We start from the raw sequence: 20,489 nt of genomic DNA, 5'->3' as shown, positions 1-20,489 counted from the left end.
TAAGAGTACATTTCATTATCTAAATGTGTTTGCTCTTTCAGTATTCAGCTTAAATGGGGAAGTCACACTCTGTGCAGACTCCTAAATGGGGAAGTTACACTCTGTGCTCCACAGGAAGCCTGCAGTTCTATTTTCTCTCTTCCTGTATGTGCTCTCTGAATAAAGGCTGTTTTTTTTTACTGCAGGGTGCGAGTCTCCCTGAGTCTCACCCGTGTACACGTTAAACCTGTCTGAGCGTTTTTATTCTGACCTGAGTTGCAATACAGGAAAACTCCTGACAAGTAGTTTACCGGCCTCTTAGATATAATAAGGATTTTTTATCTGAGTGTTCGAACTTCCTCACTGACTGTGCATCACGATACGACCAGATCCTGCTGCTCAGTGATTTTAATATCCACCTCTGTTACCCAGAGAAGCACCTGGGACTTAGTGAACTCCTTTTATCTCATTCAGCTTGTTAAGGGTGCCACTCAAGAACGTGGTCACACATTGTCCTCGTGTTATCATAAGGGTTATCTGTCTGTAACTTACATGTCGAGGATGCTTTATTTTCTGACCAAGTTGTTCCTCATAGTCCTGCTGTTAAACGGGTTCCACCTGTGCGATGCCGTCGTGCCTTCGGCTCAGATACTGCTGAGCATTTTTCTACACAGTACATATGAAGGGCCTCCTCATATGTACTGTGGTCACTATGAACCTCAGTCCAAAGAGGACATATCTACTGCTGTGATTACTGTGAGGTTCAGTGTGAACTCGGGTTTCTGCTAAATGAAGTCATGTATTGATCCTGCTGAGCTCACCTTACTCTGCTAACAAGCAACAGATGAAGCTTTGACACACGACACAGGGAGATTTCAGATGCTAAACAGACTTTATTGAAACAGAGACAATCATCAGAATAAAGTGATTCAGAGCTAATTAAACAGATTGGTTGGAGGATCAATGATCGCTGGTGGAGATAAACCTCTGAGATCACAGTGATTTTCACATCATTAAAGAATAAAAACATCATCAAACCTCTGGGTTTCTGCTCAGTGAGCGTGCTCACTTCCTTTACCATGACTGCTTTCACTTATGATAGCACAGGTACACGGGAGCAGCTCTGGGGTTGCCTGTGTTGAGGTTTTCTGGGTTCACTTTGAGCCCATCATTCTCATACACCTGATTTGCTGCTGGGTCAGCGAGCACGGCGACGGCCTTGATGGGGGTGCTGCCGCTGTCTTTCTTGTACCACGGGAACACTTCCTTTCCTTTGGTGCCCTCGTTCAGATCCTGGTTCACGATTTCATAGCCTTGGTCTTGAAGGCTCTTTTGCTCGATGTCACTGGAGGAGATTTCCAGCTCACTGATGGCGTCTTTGGGGTCTGTGGTCTGACAGTACCAGATGAAGATGTAGGGCCCTCCTGCTCCCCTGTTGGTGTCTTCATGCACCCAGATGTAGCCATCATTGACATTGTCGTCATCTTCCTCAAATTTAGCAGTGGCCTTGATGTCACAGATGTAGGTGGGGTTCGCTCTCTTCAACCACAGATAGATCCAGTTTTCTCCAGCGCCGCGGTTCAGGTCACAGGCCAGTCTCTCCCAGCCCAGTTTATACTTGTAGTGTTCATCTGCTGCTTGTACAGGGACATCGAGTTTCTTGATGGGAACATCGTACCTTTGTAGTACAACAGGTAGACAGGGCCTCCACATGCTCCTTCGTTGAGGTTTTTGTCGATCTTTTTGAACCCTGCACTGGACAGACCCGTTGACATCTCATTGTTCAAGGAAATCTGAATCCTGGTAATTACATGGTCGCCTTTTTTGTACCAGAGGTACACGAAGTTTCCCCCAGCTGTGGTCTCCTACATGCATTGCTGTTAATGAAAGATTCTAAATGTACCTGTTATTTACTCAGCTAGTCAGCTCAGCTTGATCTCTTAGCTTTGAGCCATTCCTAAAAAAAGTGTGGTTGCAATTCTGACTGATTCACATTCTTGGGTGGTATGAAGGAAGTTATTGAGCCCATGATAAGCTAATAACTTTAGTATGAGATGGTTGAAGGGGAGAAAGCTGGGCTGAACTGGGATCCTGCAAACTGGTTTAAGAATGTCAGAGCAAAATAAAATATATGGTTTTGCAAGTTATCATTTATGTGTGTTTCATTAATTGAATTAAAAGTAATGTTTACATAAGTAATACAAACACTAACTGAAACATGATAGGTGTGAGTACTACAGACATAAGTTACGTTTGTCCATTCAACAAGATTAACATTGATGAAACAAACAAATTTTACTAGTTCATGTAACAAGACTGACTTTTAATGTGCCAAAGTGTTTAAACAATATAACATGAATTTAATTTGATTAGGATCTTAGTGCTCTTTTTGGGTTGTACAGATCAAGTAGATCAGTTAGGTAGCTAGGGGCCAGGTTATTTAGAATTTTAAAAGTGAGCAGAAGGATTTTTTAATCACTGCGATATTTGACGGTGTAAGTTGGCAAGGACAGGGGTGATGTGCTCATGCCTTCTAGTGCCGGTTAACAGGCGTGCTGCCGCATTTTGGACTAATTGCAGGCACTGAAGGAGGGAGAGTTGGAATAGTCCAATCTGGACGTGATGAAGGCATGCATACATTTTTCGAGTTCTTTAGTGGTAAATAGGGCTTAGCTTTGGAAATTTGCCTAATTGATAAAAGCTGGTTTTTACCACAGTGGATACTTACTTGTTTAATTTAAAAGAGCTATCCAGGAGCACTCCAAGGTTTCTGGCAGAATGAAAAAGGTGGCTGGCGAAAGACGCCAGTGTATCAGTTAGCTGGCCCAGGGGAATGTGGCTATGGAAAATAATAATTTCTGTTTTGCTTTCATTTAAGATAAGAGATTTCTGGGATAGCCAAATTGTTTATTTGCACATCCTATCTATCATCTTTATAATTTACCATTAACTCTTAGCTTAGTCTTTACTTCTTAGGTTAAATTCTTAATTTATTGTTTACATCTGTTGGAGCCTTTTTTTCTCTCTAATTTTTCTGTAACTTTCTACATTTAAAATGTGTAATTTTGTAAATCTTGTAAATTTCTGTAGTGTTGTTTAATGGATGGGCATTGCACAGCAATAAGCATTTCACCACATGTACTGTGTATGATTATGTGTGTGACAAATAAAATTTGAATTTGGAAACAGAGTATTTGTTCTAATTAGACATGCTTTTGTTGACTTTGAATAAAGAGCGGTAGCTGATGATGCTGGTGCATCCTGACAATGGTACTAAACATTAAATGGGCAAAGTACACAACAGAAGCCAAGCTACTCTGAAATAAAATACATCTTGTTAGGTTTAATGTATGTGTTGTAGGTTGCCATGTAAAAAGCTAGAATGCTTTTGTTTGCTCCGTATGTAACCCACGAATATGAGTATGTGCACGACCTTGATAAAGGGAACAAGCAGCCTTGAGAAGAACAGACTCTACTCAGTGAAGGAAGCCACCTGGCGAGACAAGATAATTACAACATCCTGGGAGGGCTGCACTCACATCGTAGAACCACGCTTGCACAACACACTTTAGAATAGAATAGCTTTTTATTGTCACTGTTACAAGAACAGTGAAAGGCAGTTTGGCATCTCTCCGTGTGTGTGGAGTACACAATAGCGTATGTATTTACACAATAACAGACAAATTTACATTTACACAAAAAACATATATATAAGTTATACATACACCTGCAAACATACATGCACATACAAACATATATGTATATATACATATATGCATCCGTACATACACACACACATATTTCCACATACATGCTTACATCTATATACATACACATACATGCCATCTAACTAGCAGGTGCATTGAGAGGTGCAGTGTGATCAGTGATATTGTGTAGCCGCTAAACTGGTGACCTAAATCTTCGCCACCACGTCTATATACATACAAGCATAAGGGGAGAGAGTGAATCAGCGCTCGGAGTACGGACACTGGGCCGGCTTTAAACACACCATTTATTTTTTTAGAAGAACAGCCAGAATCACAAGTAGAAGTTAAAATCCCCACTATACAATAAAAATAAATGTTCCCAACCCGCTAAAAAGCCCTGCCGGCAGAGATTAAAATACAATTAAAAAAATCAAAGCTAAATGAATGTCCTTTTTATACGATAAAACGTCCCCCCCAGAGTCCTCTATTCCCAGTGTCCAACCACACACACTCGGGCAAATGTTCCTTAGCTGAAAGAGACAGAAGGGGAGCTCCTCTTCCGGGATGGGAAAATCTCGCCAGCAGAAGGCCAGGGAGGAGGCTCCTATCCCCACCTGGCGGCGCGTGACCGTGCAGTCCAGCCACTCTCCGCACCCGCACACGGCTTCCCTCGTAGCCCGGCCCTAAAACAACAAACACGGGCCAGCAACGTAGTCGGCACAGCCACTGTTACCCTTCCCCGGCAAAACCACGCCTAGCGCCCAACAGTGGGAAAGCGATACTCACGGATGCAGGCAGAGGCGTCCCCTCTGCCCTACTGTGGATTTCACGCGTCGCCTCCCACTGTTGCTATTCTGTCCGTCAGAACTGAATCGCCGGGTTATGCTGGCCGATCGCCGGAAGTCTCGTGACACCGCACAGGCAGGCCGGTCCTTCTATACATGCGCTCGTCTGCACACGTTCGGTTTCCTGCTCTTCGCTTTCCGTGTGTCTCTTCTCCTGTCTTTGCGCTCACTATCTCCCTTAAGTCAGTTTGGCGGCCAATAGGCCACCTCGGGGGCACGCCTCCACCTCACAGGTGCACGCGATTATCTGTCCAATCCACAGTGGAATAAAAAAAGAATACTATACAGCGACACGAAACAGTATAAATATGGGGATAAAATCATGCAATAAAAATATCAATAAACAATCATGCAAGAGCACTATAGCAATAAAACATGCAAATAAAATCACTATGTAGCAATACACAGTCTGATTCAAAACAAAATATGAAAACACAATTTTCCACTGTGTGACAATTGCACATTGAGTGTGTGTGTGTGGGGGGGTGCTGTTGGAACTATACTAAATAATGTTATAATAAATACAGTTTAAAGAGGTAGGGGTGTTGGTTGCATTGAAGTATAAACAGAAATACGATTTATAAATAAGGTGTAATGTCCATGAGTGTCGGCGGTGCAGTTATCCTCCAATCAGGGTGGAGGTAGGGCATGTTTGACAGCCTGTGGGTAAAAGCTTCTGTTGAGTCTGTTTGTCTTGGACCTGATGGACCTGTAGTGTTTACCAGAGGGAAGGCGGGAAAAAAGTGAGTGTCCAGGGTGTGAGGGGTCTTTGATGGTGATGCTGGCTTTCTGCTGAAGTCTGCCAGTATAGATGTCTCTGAGGGGGGTTAGTGAAGTGCCGATTGCCCGCTCTGCTGCCCTCACCACCCGCTGCAGTTTCCTCTTGTCCTCCGCGGTGCAGCAGTTGAACCAGAGTGTGCAGCAGTAAGTCAGAAGGCTCTCAATGGTGGAGCGGTAGAAGTTTACTAGCAGTCTTTGGGGTAATTGGACCTGACGTAGTTTCCTGAGGAAGTACAGCCTTTGTTGTGCTTTCCCTACCTGGTGGGAGATGTTTGTGGACCAGGTAAGGTCGGCCGAGATGTGGACTCCGAGGAACTTAAAGCTTTCTACCCTTTCTACCTCCTCCCCATCAATGTAGAGGGTAGAGTGCTCAGATTGCTTTGTTCTTCTGAAGTCGATTACCATCTCCTTGGTCTTGGCTGTGTTCAGATGCAGGTTGTTGTCGTCACACCATTGCTTCAGATGCTGAACCTCCTCTCTGTAGGCTGAATCATCGTTGTTGTCGATCAGTCCTATGACGGTGGTGTCATCAGCAAATTTCATAATGGTGTTACTGGTGTGGATTGGTGAACAGTCGTGGGTGAAAAGTGAGTATAAGAGGGGACTGAGGACACACCCCTGTGGGACACCCACATTCAGAATGAGGGTGGAGGTGGTGTGCTCTCCCATTCTTACGTTCTGGGGTCTGTTGCTCAGGAAGTCCAGTATCCAGCTGCACAGTGAGCTGCTGAGTCCTAAGTTGCTTAGTTTATTAACCAGTTTGTGGGGATGAACTGTATTGAAGGCAGAGCTTAAGTCCACAAACAGCATTCTCACATAGGTGTTACTACAGTCCAGGTGTGTGACGGCTGTGTGAAGAGCTGTTATTATGGTGTCCTCTGTCGACCTGTTTGCCCTGTATGCAAACTGGTGTGGATCGAGGTTTGCAGGGATGGCAGCTTTAATGTGGGACATGATGAGCTGTTCGAAACATTTGGCAATTATGGGTGTTAAAGCAACTGGACGATAGTCATTCAAGCAGCTCACTGTGTTCTTCTTGGGCACTGGAACGATGGTGGCTGACTTAAGGCAGGATGGTACTACAGACTGTAGCAGTGAGAGGTTGAAGATGGTGGTGAAAACCTCTGCTAGTTGGTCTGCACATGCTTTAAGCACTCTACCGGCTACACCGTCAGGACCAGCTGCTTTCCTCACGTTGACTCTGCGCAGTGTGGCTCTGACCTGGTGCTGCTCCAGCTGGATGGGAGCGTCGTCCCTCTCTGTAATGGCAGGATGGGTGATGGTGTCCCTGTTTTCTTGGTCAAAGCGGGCGAAGAAATGGTTTAGGGTGTCAGGTAAGGTGATGTCTGGGGAGTTGGTTTGTGTGCAACTGTCTTTGTAGCCAGTGAGTGTCTTGATCCCCTGCCACATGTTTCTGGAGTTCTTTGTGTTAAAGTGTTCCTCGATGCGCTGTTTGTATTTGCGCTTGGCTTCTTTTATGCCTTTAACCAGAGATTGGCGTGCCTCTTTGTAGACTTGTTGGTCTCCTGATTTGAAGGCGCTGTCACGTGCTCTTAGTAGGGCTCTCACCTCACTGTTGAGCCATGGCTTCTGGTTCGGGAATACTTTAACAGTCTTTGTTGTTGTTACGCTCTCAGTACAGAAGCTGATGTATGAGAGTACGGCAGATGTGTGGCCCTCCAAGTCTGATCCTTTTGCAAATACACTCCAATTCGTGTTATCAAAACAGTCTTGTAGGGCCGTGGTGGCTTCCGCGGTCCACACTCTTACTGATTTTTCAGATGTTTTTTGTCTTTGAATTAGAGGTTTATAAGCAGGGATCAGGGACAGAGAGAGATGATCAGAGAGTCCGAGATGAGGCAGGGGGGTGGTCTTGTAAGCATCTGGGATGTTGGTGTAGACCTGGTCCAGTGTGTTGTTTTCCCTCGTCGGAAAGCTCACGTTTTTAAAGAATCCAGGCAGGACAGATTTCAGGTTTGCGTGGTTAAAATCTCCTGCCACGATCATAGCGCAGTCCGGGTGCGTTGTTAGCTGTTTATTAATGGAGGGCTGGAGTAGCTTCATGGCTGACTTAGCATTAGCTTGCGGCGGCACATAAACTGCTATTATTGTGATCGCTGTGAGCTCTCTTGGCAAGTAGAAGGGTCTGCACTGAACCATCATGTATTCTATGTCTGGGCAGCAGTGAACGACTTTAACTGTGTTGTTGGTGCACCAGTTATTGTTTACAAACACTAGCAGACCTCCCCCGCGTTTCTTACCGGACTCTTTGTTCCTGTCCGCTCTGAACGTAGCGTGGCCCGCTAGCTCAATCGCAGTGTCTGGGGTAAAAGAGTCCAGCCAAGTCTCTGTGATGATCATAACACAGTAATCCAGACAGCGTGAGGTGATCCGCAGTCGTAGCTCGTCCATCTTGTTATTTAGTGACCGTGAGTTGGTGAGGAAGAGACTCGGAATAGCCGGTCCGTGTGGGTTAGCACGTAGCCTAGCCTTCAGCCCCGCTCTCTTCCCTCTCTTCTGTTTCCTGTGCCTCCGTCGCCTACACCACTTCAGCGGTGGTATGGTGAAATTAGAGTCGGTGACCCTCCGGATCTCAGGGGGAACTGAGTCCCAGTCGTTGCAGGTTTTTGTGGTTTAGAACCACAAGCAGTTCAGTTTTGCTGTATTGCATATGTGCTCCTGCTATCGGAGTAAAAGTGAAACAAAAATACACAAAATAAAAAGAAAACCGCTAAGTTGAGGAGAGCGCCGGGCCGCTGCGACTGCTCGCGCCGCAATCTTGATATACCTGATCTTGATATACATCTTGATATACTTTGTAACAATATATAGTAATTTGTCTTAGTTAACACAGCAACAAGCTTTATGAATATTCATGTGTGTAAACAATAAAAACAACCTGCAGTGGGAAGCAAGTTGAAGTGGGTTGGAGACAACTGCTTCCCTCTCGCAAGTGAAAACTTGAGCTCTGTGTGACCTCGTTCCTGAGCGAGTTTCTGTTTATCCAGCAGTATCAGGGGTAAAACTCTGACAGATCTCATCGTCTTCCCTGCACTGAAAATATCCACCTAAAAAGCCTGCACTCAAACATTGCTGGGTTTCACCCCATTTCCCCACTGAACAAAAACACACTGGTCATGAAAGGCAGTCAAGGCTCTGCTACCTGTGCCCTACTTATGCAGCCCTTCCACCAGCCTGCACACATACGGTGTGTAAAAAAACCCCCCAAAAAACAAAAAAACCACAGCATGACATTTTGGTTGAAAAATGCTTATTCAGTTCAACAGCCTGGCCACATTCAAAAAGGGAACAGTTTTCTTGCCTTTGCCATCATGATAGTGAGACTACCTGACAGAAAATGACAATGAGTCCACATTTTTGCACAGATTTGGCCTTTTAAAGGCATCTGGTCCTAAACTTTGATCAGCTGTAAAACAGCTCGTTTCATTTTAAGTGCTGTTTACAATAAACCTCATGCTCAAAGAAGGCTTTGTTTCACTCCCATTTCTTCCAGTTGCATGTTATTTGGAACCTTGTTAAGATCCAACCGTGTAAAATATGAGTTTGTCATTTTTCAAGTTGTCTTAAACTTTTGATTAGGACTGCATCTCTGAGGGGTTTTCAGTAAAGACCATTCCTCCATACAGAACAGAGCTTCAGCTCCAGCGGAGGTTTCCTCACCAACATTTCTGTTGGATTAAGGTCAGAGCTCCAACTTTAATGTTCCAGAACATGAATTTCATTCTTTTTGTAACTTTTCCTTGGTAAAACTACTTCTGTTCTTTGCAGCGTGACCAACTTTCTTTTATTCAGTTCAAGAGCAGGTGTCTATTTTCTTTCAGAACTATATAGCAGGGGTCCCCAACCCCTGGACTGCATACCAAATCCAGACCACAAATCATTTTCTCATTTACTATGTAGTTAGATATTTTATTCCTGCTGGCTGCCGTGGCTAACCTATGAACAGGTGTGATGGGCAGCTATATGGGTCAGTCACTTTCTGGTCCACACTCCAAGCCAGCTGGGGGTGGTATTACACCACCAAAAAAAAACAGCAAAGAAGAACAACCTATGCAGTCCCTTCAATGCGGGTGGCTAAGTTACTAGCTTGGGAGCTAGCGGTTACTGACCGTACAATGATGAGTTAGTGGTGCACAGATGAGCGAGTAAGATGGCTTTGTCAAAAAATAATATGAATATGAATAAATGTTATACATCTATATTTATAATAAATATTCGCTCACAGCTGACTAATGAACATTTGCGTTCATGCTTAAGAATTGCATTGACCCCATTTTACCCAAAGTACTGGGTGTATGTTAGGATTAGAAGTACATGTTGCTTTGTTGCAACAGACAGTGAACATATTTCACTCTGTTCGGTTAGTAGACTAACTTATCATTTCAAAAGTAAATACTACCAAGTGCGTGTGAGCCATGCAGCAGTGTTTTAGATACTTATTATAGCTCAATTTCTAAATGGAAATGTATTATTGTCAGTGTCGTTGAGTTTGGGACAGAAAAACTAATGAAGATGGCATGTGACAAGGTCGACAAGGACAAACTTAATGGTCGACCCCTAAAGGGAGGGCAGCCATGTCAGCCTCTGCCTTGATACGTGCTGATAAGGTGGATGAAACCATGGAGACACCGACTGCTGACCTACTTCTCCTACAACTTCTATTTGCAACATTGGAGATGCTATCACTTTGGTTACAGAGTGATAGTCTCTGAACCTGATGTAGGACTGGACTCTCTCATACATCACATGACAGTCCTGCTAATATGGAGGAACTACACCAGGAGCAAACAAGACTGGGGCAACAGAAAGAGCCACTCATACAGGATGTTTCCACATGGTGGAATTCAACGCTGGATATGGTTTCTCATCTACTAAATGAGAGAATGACTCCAGGCAACGATGGATTTCCATCAGATTTTTATAAGGTGTTCGTGGGCGAACTAGCTCCAAGACTACTGTCGGTATTGTTGCGAAATCAGTTTTACCCCGGTTCTTTTATTCGTCGAGGGATCCAAAGATGGCACCGGAACTCAGTAGTTATTTTTACAAAATCTTTATTCATCTTTATTCATCTTCATTTAAGCATGCACTTCTAGAAGGGAAGACGAGGCCGGTGTCCCTCTGAAACAATCTTCACCCCTTTGTTAGTTCCAGCCAGCTTTATAGAAGCGACCCCATCATAAATCCCCCACAATGTGCTGCAAACTCTGTGTCTGTGTCTATGTGCACGAGCACGTGAGTGCCTGTGTGTGCGCGTACCCACGTGTCTATGTGAGTGCACGTGAGTGAGTGTGCATGTGGATGTGTGAGTGTAACAGTTAAAACACTGTGGGTGTGTGTCTCTTCCTAGGGGCCATAAAAACCATCTCCCTTCCAGACCACAGTTATCAAGTTACAAATGTTGAGACCCCCACCTGGGTATGCCCTGAGGAATTTCCACTTAACATTAACTCCTTTCTGTCTTAGCTTCACCGTTCAAACTGGGGGGGGGGTCTCCTAAGATCTACTCCTAAGTTCATGACACAGTCAGGCCTTTATTTATATCCAGGGCAGTGTCAGTGTCTCTACCATAATTCTACTTTCTATCTTAACACATTTCTAAACTCTAAAACAAACTAAACATTTCTACAAATCCCCCTTTTTATCTGCCCTATGGCAGATAAAACTACACTAAATCTTTCACCATAATGTTTTCATACTGTGACTCCCCATTTCCCAAAAGTGGTCTCCTGGTGTTGGACTTTGTATCAGATTCTTCCACAGCACGATTTATGAGTCTTACGAACAAGGCTCTGATACACTGCACACAACGACACCCATACGTCACTAATATTGCAGACAAAGAAACCATAATTGACATAATGAAACCTTTCCATTGCCCAAAGACAGAGGTCATCCACGCTTCCAGCAGGTTATCCACTCCCGAATGCTCATACATCGTGGTGGACAACGTCTTAAGGCCTTCCTGAGTTCGAGTCACAGAGCTGTCTGGAGCTGTGTTATTTAAAATAAAAGTACAATACATATCCCCAAACATCGCGCAAACGCCCCCTTTTTCTCCCAACAACATATCTAACGCCATCCGATTTGTACTGTCATTAAAGATGTTGGACCCAACTATTCAGCAAGTCCTTCAACCACGTACATCATATCCCCGCCATGAACTGTTTAAGCCCTTACATTTAATGACAGCACAAAGGTTGAATGTATACGAAGCTGTGGACCCTTTAACGTGGTCCAACTCTATACCGCCATAATAATCAAAACACTCATCTGATTTACCTGTTTCACTACGTTTGGTTCACTTCGCCGTGGCCTGTGATGGTGGAGTCGCCGGAATGGATTCGGGTCTGTCTCTGGGCAATTCACTTAGAAGAAAAGTCACAGTTACAATAACAACAGTTATCACACCTAACACTACCGTTTCTCTCCAATTTCCCCTTAACCAGCCTAGAGAAGTTGACATGATATAAATGTAGATGAAAGGCTTGTCTGTTTACATCTCTCCCTCACAAAAGGCTTCTCTGCAGAGCATCAAATCTGCATGGCAAAGTGACACACTTTAGGTGATCTTCCTCCTTGGGAAAAGTGGTGTCAACTATTTCCCAGTCTCCTAGTATTTGTACTTCACACAGAATCACAAGTCCATCGCTGGACTTCCTCTGTGTTGTACTTTTGGAGCTTGGCACGCTCCCTTCATCCTCCAGGTTCTCATGTTCCGACGCTGCGGACAATTTAAGGCAGAGCACATCATACACCTTAGTTGTCTTCCTCAACGTCAACGCCGACACTCTTTCATTTTATTTAAGATTTTGCTGTGCAGAGTCTCCTCATGACGATCTCCTGCGCGATGTCTGCTGTGCTGAAGGTGATCTCTGATCCTCCTGAAGACTCTCTCCTGGCCTCAGCTCCCATCTTGTAGACGAGCTCCTCAGTCACTCCTTCCCGTCATGGCACCTCACGACATCTGCAAATTAAAAATAACACTCCTCTCCCCACATGGCTTTCACCATATGTCAACTCCCCAATGAGACATGTACAAGAATGTTACACAGTCTCCCTAAAACAATCTCCAGGGTTTCCCACTTGGAGCAGCTTCACTCCAACCTGTAACCCTGTGTAAAAACATCAGTCAGCAAGTAAATGTTTAGCTTGTTTAACTCCCAGCTCCACCTAGAGCCTGTATCCTGGAAGACAAAGTCTTAAAGTGAAAACAACTACACATTTGCAACCAACTGTAGATCATAAGAGTAATAAAGTATTCAGCATAAAAGACAAGTATCATGTGCCGATTTTCTCAAATCATTAAATCACTATTATTACCATAATTTGCCCCAAATCATGAATCATCCCAATTTATTCCACAATTTAATCGGCGACTTCCCTTAAGCAATGTCACTCCACTCATTTTATCACTGTGAGCTCAGTAGTGGCCAGTGTGGGGAATAGAAATATTTTATTGCTATTATTTGCTGCTATTTTATAATCATCATTACCATTTCATGTTAATAGGGATGTTGCTTTCATAGATGCATTCAGATGTTCAAATATATTGGTATTATATTAGTCTTTATTACAGGTCCAAAGAAGAACCATTTTAAATGGTTCTGTTGAATCTATAATTTAAATGTTATTAATGCTTTTTATGATCTCTGTGTAGAGGGCAGAGACAGGAAAATACTCTCTGTGCCAAAATGAGACAGGAAACGAAACGCGTCTGCAGAGCATGTTTTGCAGAAGTGAAACCGAAAGCAGAGTGACTGCAAGCCAAAGAGCAGGGTGTTATGCATGTATCGTTGATTAACACACACTTAGAGGAATCACTGATAGGGGAAAGTTCAAGTCGCTTAAGTTGAGGTCAACTAAGGTTCAGAAAAGCAGATGCAAACTCTGCATGTACAGACAGACAAATAGTGAGAGGTCATGACACGTACGCAGTACACAGCATGCACGCGCCCTTGCACGTGTACGCACTCACACACACACCATAACAGATCTATTTTGGTAGGGCAGAAATGCAGAAGTGTGCCGAAGTACTTAGAGGAAGTGCACCAGACGAGCGACAGCGAAGGGGGGAAGCGCCGACCCGAAGACAATGTTTTTTTAGAGCAATGTTAAAGTTAGCAGGAACATTTTGTGGTTTAAGTGACGTAAGCTGTACTTTGTCTGTTTTGCAAAAGAGGGGGCTTTGTTGTCCTACTCCTATAAAACCTTGTCTAATGATTGTAAGTTCAGTTCGACGCTGAAATCTGCACAGCGGTCGGACTCACACATGTGTTTATTAAAATGCCGTCTAATTGCACACGCCTGGATATGTGGTTATTTATGGATTCTTCTCTCAACATTGAACCCTAACACCAGCTAATGAGCCCATATTAGACTATTCCATAAACACTGCATCTCTTATTTGTTTTCTCATGTCACTTGTCTGTTTTCTGCTGGATCCTCTACATGCACTCTTAGAAAAACAAACATTAACAACACAGATGGACAATCCTGGTGGTCAGACGCAGGTCGACAGGTTCCAGAGATGCTGTAAGAGGTCATAAAGTTAAGCCTGCTGTAAAAGGAGTGACACTGGTTTCAACACAGGATGTGTCTTACATTTTATTCACATCGTAAAAGTAACCTTCACATTCTCCCAACATCACAGTGTAACAGCATCACCAACTCATAACCTGTAAACACAGTTCCCTTCACTCATAAACCCAGTAATCCTGTAGTAGAAAGAACATTAACCATTAGTGTGTCCTGCTGTAACTCACATAATCAAACACATGATTAACTCTCTGCTGTAGAAAAGAAATGTAAATGTTAACGCTGCGCACAAGCCCATGAATAACACACCCCTGATAGATTCTCAAACACAGAAAGTGGCATTTAAAAGGTTAAATCGTCACGCAACCTAGGATGCTGCTGTCATCTTCCTGCTCCTGTAAAAGAAACACATAAATTCATCCACCCTTTTATCCTGTCTAGGTGGAGGTTAACCTTGAGTAGTGGTCAAGTCTTGTCAACTTGTGTGAGCTTTCGTCAGCTTTTACCAGTCAGTTTTTTTTTTTTTCACTCATTCATTCATTCATTCTTTGCTGATAGTGGAATCGATCTTCACATTTCATTTCCACCCACAGCAAAATGACGTCATTTCAAAAGAAAAAGAATTTAAATTGGATTATCTCGCTGAATCCTTTTTAGGCAGGGACTCATTTTCTAATTGTCCCAAATAAGCGGCTTTCTCCAGAGCTCATTGTAATTTTGGAGAAACTCACTTGCAACGGTTTTCTCGACATGTTGTATAGTGCTTTTAATTCCCGTCGTGCAGATCTGCTTAAAGAAAAGAAATTCACAAACACAAGTCAGTGCACTGTTCAAAACAAAAAATAAAATAAATTAAAATAAAATAACAAACAAAACAGTCAAACAAAACTCCCAGTGCACTGTCCAAAAACAAAATAAAAATAAAAATAACAGATCAAAATGAAAAACAAAATTAAATAAAAATACAGAAGCCCGGTCTTAGGACTTGTCCCAGAATATTCTTTTCTTATGAGTGAAAACACACCAAATCTAAAACTTGGTGCCATGTTAAAACCTTCCCCATACATCAGAAACAAAAACAAAACAAAACAAAAAACAAAAAACAAAAATCTGCCAGTTTTATTCATTTAAACTCTGGCTGCAGGATTCTGTTCACCCCTGTTATCATGTTCCCCAAAATAATACTAATTCAGTCATCTATGTATCACTTCTCAACCCACTCAATAAACCAGACAGGATGATGGTAACAGTATTGCCTACTTAAAATTGTGTTTGATCCTAATGAGCTTCATTGCGTGTGTGTGTGTTAGTCAGGTTAATACATTTACTATCTCTGTGGGTTGTTTATGTACCTTCCCCCTTTTTTCTGAAACAAAACTCTGTTCACTCCAAATTTTGTTTCAGAAACATCTAAATGAAAATCTCTGTCATAGTCAGGCACAGCTAAACCCCAAATGCTTGCAGGTTGCCATCGGCAACCACGCTGTGTGTTATTAACCCCTTCTACAAATACCCTCTTTGGATGTGTAACACTTTATGTATGATTTTGTATTCTCTGTAGTACATATCACGTGCATGTGTGGTGTTGTCTGTCCATTTTCTCTAACAGTACTCTTGCATACCTCAGTGCTTGTCTTCCTCCCCCTTTTGTGGTGGTCTGGACACTTTGTCAATCCTCCACTTCAAGGCAGTCGTTTGTCTCCCCAGATTCCTTAACCCAATTTGATTCCCCACACTAAAACAGCATTCCTCTGTCCTCACCTGCTCCTTTCTCCCCATTCTTCTCTCCCACTTTGCCGTCCAATCGCAGTCAGTTCTCTTCATCTTTGTCCCGTGTTTGCTCCCACTGTCTCTTTCATTACTATCTTGCTCCAAACACGGCAAGTGTCAAACTCCAACAATCTTCTCAAAGGTCCTTCACACACAGTGAGGTTGCAGCTTGCTGGAAACGCATCTCCATTCATCCAATCAAGATGATGGATCTTCTCTTTCTGATGCCGTTTGCCCACAGCGCTGCTGGACCTCTCTGCTCAGGTCTCTGGTATTGTCTCTTGGACTGCTGTCCACTGTTGATGTTCATCCTCGTGCTTCTGGAACTGCACTCTGTGTCTTCAGGGAGAGATTAGCTTCCTTGGAGCTTGCTGTTTCAGGATGAGGACGGGAAGCTGCAAAACAATTCAGCCAAAAATTCTGGCTGGGTGTTTCTATTTTTTATTTCTAATGATCTTAACCTATAATTTTCTTCCGACTGCTGCCCGTGGAGAATTGATCCAGGTCCGTTTCCCACCTGTAATCGACAGACTGAGAGACTTTCATTATTCAGTGTGACTGCATATGTTTTCATCACTCCTAAAACAACACATCTCCACTTATTTTGTTTTGAACTCTGACTTTAAACCCCGAAAATAAAATTCCTATTTGTTCTTAACCGCAAAAAATCTTCTTGATGTTGTTGTTAATTATTTTCACCCACAATACTCCAAATTATGTTTTCTTTTTGTGTCCAGCAGGGGAAGAAGGTGACCTGTAGTGTCACTGCTTTCCCCAGTTGGAGACAATTTCCCACTCACACTTACACACTTTTTATTTTCTTTGTTTTCATTATTTTCTTTCTCTTTTTCTCTCTTTTTTTTTTTTACCCCATTGTTTCACACCGACACATTAATCCTGTTAACTCACTCCTCCAACCTCATTTTCCTTTCACCCCAACAGCTCTCATACAGTCAGCAATCAAATTCTCCATTCCTCCTTGAGTACTTGGTCACCTTTAAATGTCACTATTAATTTTATCAATTTATTTATCATTACTTTAACGCTAATCCACTGTTTAGGTTTCTTTCTTTATTTTAGTTCACTTTCTCCTATTTGATCACTTTGATTTCTTAACTCTTATTATTTCCCAGACAATCAACTAATCTACTTTGTCCCCCCTTTTTCCTCAAGGGAGCTCACACACACACAGCCAGGTCACTCGCCCCCACCTTTCTCTCTCACTCACACACACACACACACACACACACACACATTTTACTCCTCCTTTGTTCCACCTGTGAACCCGCCCCCTGAGGCTGGCTCACACACACCTCATGCTTCTCACAGTCCCATTCAAACTTTCTGCGAGACACCTTCTGCTGATTCAGGACAACGCCCTGATCAGCACAAAGAGCGGGTGCCGTCCGCTCTTATACACCTCAACCTAACTAGGACAATTAGGCTCACAATCTTCAGATCGCGCCACATTTGCCTCACGAATTATTCAAACTGCGCCACGGACTGGATACCGCAGTTTCTCTTCCCCAGGAAAAATAAAACCAAATTAAACCCCCCAATTGACTTCACAGTTTGCAACAATTCGCGACACGGCCTCCTGCTGCGATTTCTGCACACCACAAACACACATTTTTAGACCCAAATTCTTTTTGTTACTTTAATTGACTCTCGTACTTCAGACAAGACGCCGACTCTAACGGCGCTTTCACACACACTACGCAGTCTACAAACACTGCAGTCAACGAAGCAACTTGCCCCCACTTTCATGCAGGTTATCAACCACGACTAGGATCCAACACCTAGCTTTAGTTATTTAAGGCGCCCTCACTACCTAGGTCACCACCCCGGCTATAGTTCCCAACGATGCGTCCGAAGGAGGGTGTAGTTGCCAAACTCTGAGCACACAGCCGTCAGCTGCGACGAGGCCTCTCAGCCCCGCTTTCTAACTAATAGTAACACGTTTCCTGCTTTAACGCACGGAGGACGGATCACACACCGCCACTTTTTCCTAATAACTAAAATGGATCACACACCGCCACGGATGAAACACCGATTCTATTAATTACTAACTAAGACGGATCAAACACCGTTTCTTTAACATACTGAGTGAATTTACACTGAGACACGCTGAACTTAGCGAACAGATAATTTAGGCTTTAAACAATATGCACGGTTCGAAAATAAACAGGTCATGCTTACTTTTTAATCATGAGCTAGCTCTCTGTTCACCTGGTTTCACGATCTCAGCTCTGCCAATTCATCCTCTCTGGGCCTCGAGCGAATCCCGGGTTTCGGCACCAAAACTGTTGCGAAATCAGTTTTGCCCCGGTTCTTTTATTCGTCGAGGGATCCAGAGATGGCACCGGAACTCAGTAGTTATTTTTACAAAATCTTTATTCATCTTTATTCATCTTCATTTAAGCATGCACTTCTAGAAGGGAAGACGAGGCCGGTGTCCCTCTGTAACAATCATCATAAATCCCCCACAATGTGCTGCAAACTCTGTGTCTGTGTCTATGTGCACGAGCACGTGAGTGCCTGTGTGTGCGCATACCCACGTGTCTATGTGAGTGCACGTGAGTGAGTGTGCATGTGGATGTGTGAGTGTAACAGTTAAAACACTGTGGGTGTGTGTCTCTTCCTAGGGGCCATAAAAACCATCTCCCTTCCAGACCACAGTTATCAAGTTACAAATGTTGAGACCCCCACCTGGGTATGCCCTGAGGAATTTCCACTTAACATTAACTCCTTTCTGTCTTAGCTTCACCGTTCAAACTGGGGGGGGGGGTCGTCTCCTAAGATCTACTCCTAAGTTCATGACACAGTCAGGCCTTTGTTTATATCCAGGGCAGTGTCAGTGTCTCTACCATAATTCTACATTCTATCTTAACACATTTCTAAACTCTAAAACAAACTAAACATTCCTACATGTCTAAACTCTAAAATAAGCTAAACATTTCTACAGTATATCAAGATGCGTTTCAAAGAGGGAGACTACCATTTAGTATGCGATCGGCAGTGATCACATTATTATATAAAAAAGGGAAAGACCCACAGCATTGTGGGAATTACCGCCCAATTTCATTAATTAATGTGGATGAAAAGATTATTTCCAAGATACTAGCTTTTAGGCTTGAGAAAGTTCTTCCTTGTTTGGTGCATAGGGATCAGGTCAGTTTTGTGAAAAATAGAAGTTCTGCAGATAATTTACATAGGTTATTGCACATATTCTGGAAGAGCAGGACTAATATAGACCCTGTCGTCGCGTTCTCCTTAGATGCAGAGAAGGCTTTTGATAAAGTTGAGTATCCCTTTTTGTTTTATACGTTGAAGAGATTCGGTTTTGGTCCCATTTTTAGGCAGTGGATTCAGGTGGTATACACAGATCCATTGGCTACAGTTACTACCAATGGGATAATGTCACCCTCCTTTTCGTTAAGTCGGGGTACTAGACAAGGTTCACTCTTATCACCTCTCATTTTTGCCCTGTTTTTGGAGCCTTTGGCTATTGCATTACGTGAATGTAAGCAAATCAGAGGGGTGGACATGGGTCAAGAAGAACATAAAACTTTTTTTGTATGCAGATGACATTTTACTGATCTCAAGTAACCCAGAACAGGCCGTTCCTGCAATTTCCTCAATTATTGATCCCTTTTCTGTAATCTCTGGCTACACCATAAATTGGTCTAAGTTGGAAGTTATGCCCATTTCTAAATTGTGTCCTTCAGTTATGAGGAGCTTATGGCAGTTCAAGCGGATGCCCGAGGGTTTGACTTACTTGGGGATTAAATTGACCCCTGGTTTAGTTAACATAATGCAAGTAAATATTTCCCCAGTGATTCAAAACATTCGTCCGCTGTTGCAGAATTGGGTTAAAATAAATCTGTCCCTTTTGGGCAGAATTAACTTGGTGAAGATGATTATTGCCCCTAAACTTCAGTACTTTCTTCACATGTTACCGATAGCAGTCCCACATAATTTGCTAAAGCTTTATAATACATGTGTGGAGGGTTTTGTGTGGGCAGGCAAAAAGCCATCTTTTAATCAGTCCAAACTATATGCTGCTAAAGATAATGGCGGGTTGGCATTGTCCAAGATGGTCTGGTATCACTATGCTTTCTCCCTATCTCAGTTAGTTAAGATACATAATTCCCTTATGGAGAAGCCATCATGGGTTGCGATTGAGGAAAGTCTTGTGGCTCCCTCATCTTTAGAGGCCTTCCTCACTCAGAGGGGAAGACCAGTACTGTTTAAAGATCCAGTGTTGGCTTTTATACAAGAGACCTGGTTTAGAGTTCAGCTGAGACAGTGTCCTTCGCCCTGCCAGGCTAAGTAAACAGTCTTCCAGCCAACCTAGGAACTGACCAGGCCCAGGATCCACTTACAAGATTGTAGCCTTGAATGCCCAGGATCCACCAGCAGCCACCAGGCCCAGGATCCACCAGCAGCCGCCAGGCCCAGGATCCTCCAGCAGCTGCTAGGCCCAGGACCCTCCTGCTCCACCAGGCCCAGGATCCACCAGCAGCCACCAGGCCCAGGATCCACCAGCAGCCACCAGGCCCAGGATCCACCAGCAGCCACCAGGCCTGGGATCCGCCAGCAGCCACTAGGCCCAGGACCCTCCTGCTCCACCAGGCCCGGGATCCACCAGCAGCCACCAGGCCCGGGATCCACCAACAGCCACCAGGCCCAGGATCCACCAGCAGCCGCCAGGCCCAGGATCCTCCAGCAGCTGCTAGGCCCAGGGCCCTCCTGCTCCACCAGGCCCAGGATCCACCAGCAGCCACTAGGCCCAGGATCCTCCAGCAGCCGCTAGGCCCAGGATCCTCCAGCAGCCGCTAGGCCCAGG

The 20,489-nt window shown here is 43.8% G+C and overlaps 1 long non-coding RNA gene across 1 annotated transcript; it reads right to left on the bottom strand.

Annotated features, from left to right (window-relative positions):
• Positions 1-3,966: 3,966 nt before the first annotated feature.
• On the bottom strand, positions 3,967-4,980 carry LOC112841872 (uncharacterized). The gene is made up of 2 exons (XR_003213293.1): positions 4,473-4,980; positions 3,967-4,369 (listed from the first exon to the last, which is right to left on the bottom strand). It is a non-coding gene; the product is annotated as an uncharacterized LOC112841872 (long non-coding RNA).
• Positions 4,981-20,489: the final 15,509 nt, after the last annotated feature.

This window comes from Oreochromis niloticus, linkage group LG12, assembly GCF_001858045.2.
Source record: "Oreochromis niloticus isolate F11D_XX linkage group LG12, O_niloticus_UMD_NMBU, whole genome shotgun sequence".
NCBI classification, from domain to species: domain Eukaryota; kingdom Metazoa; phylum Chordata; class Actinopteri; order Cichliformes; family Cichlidae; genus Oreochromis; species Oreochromis niloticus.
The sequence above is the reverse complement of the archived record's forward strand: the minus strand, read 5'-3'. Positions and strand labels throughout refer to the sequence as shown.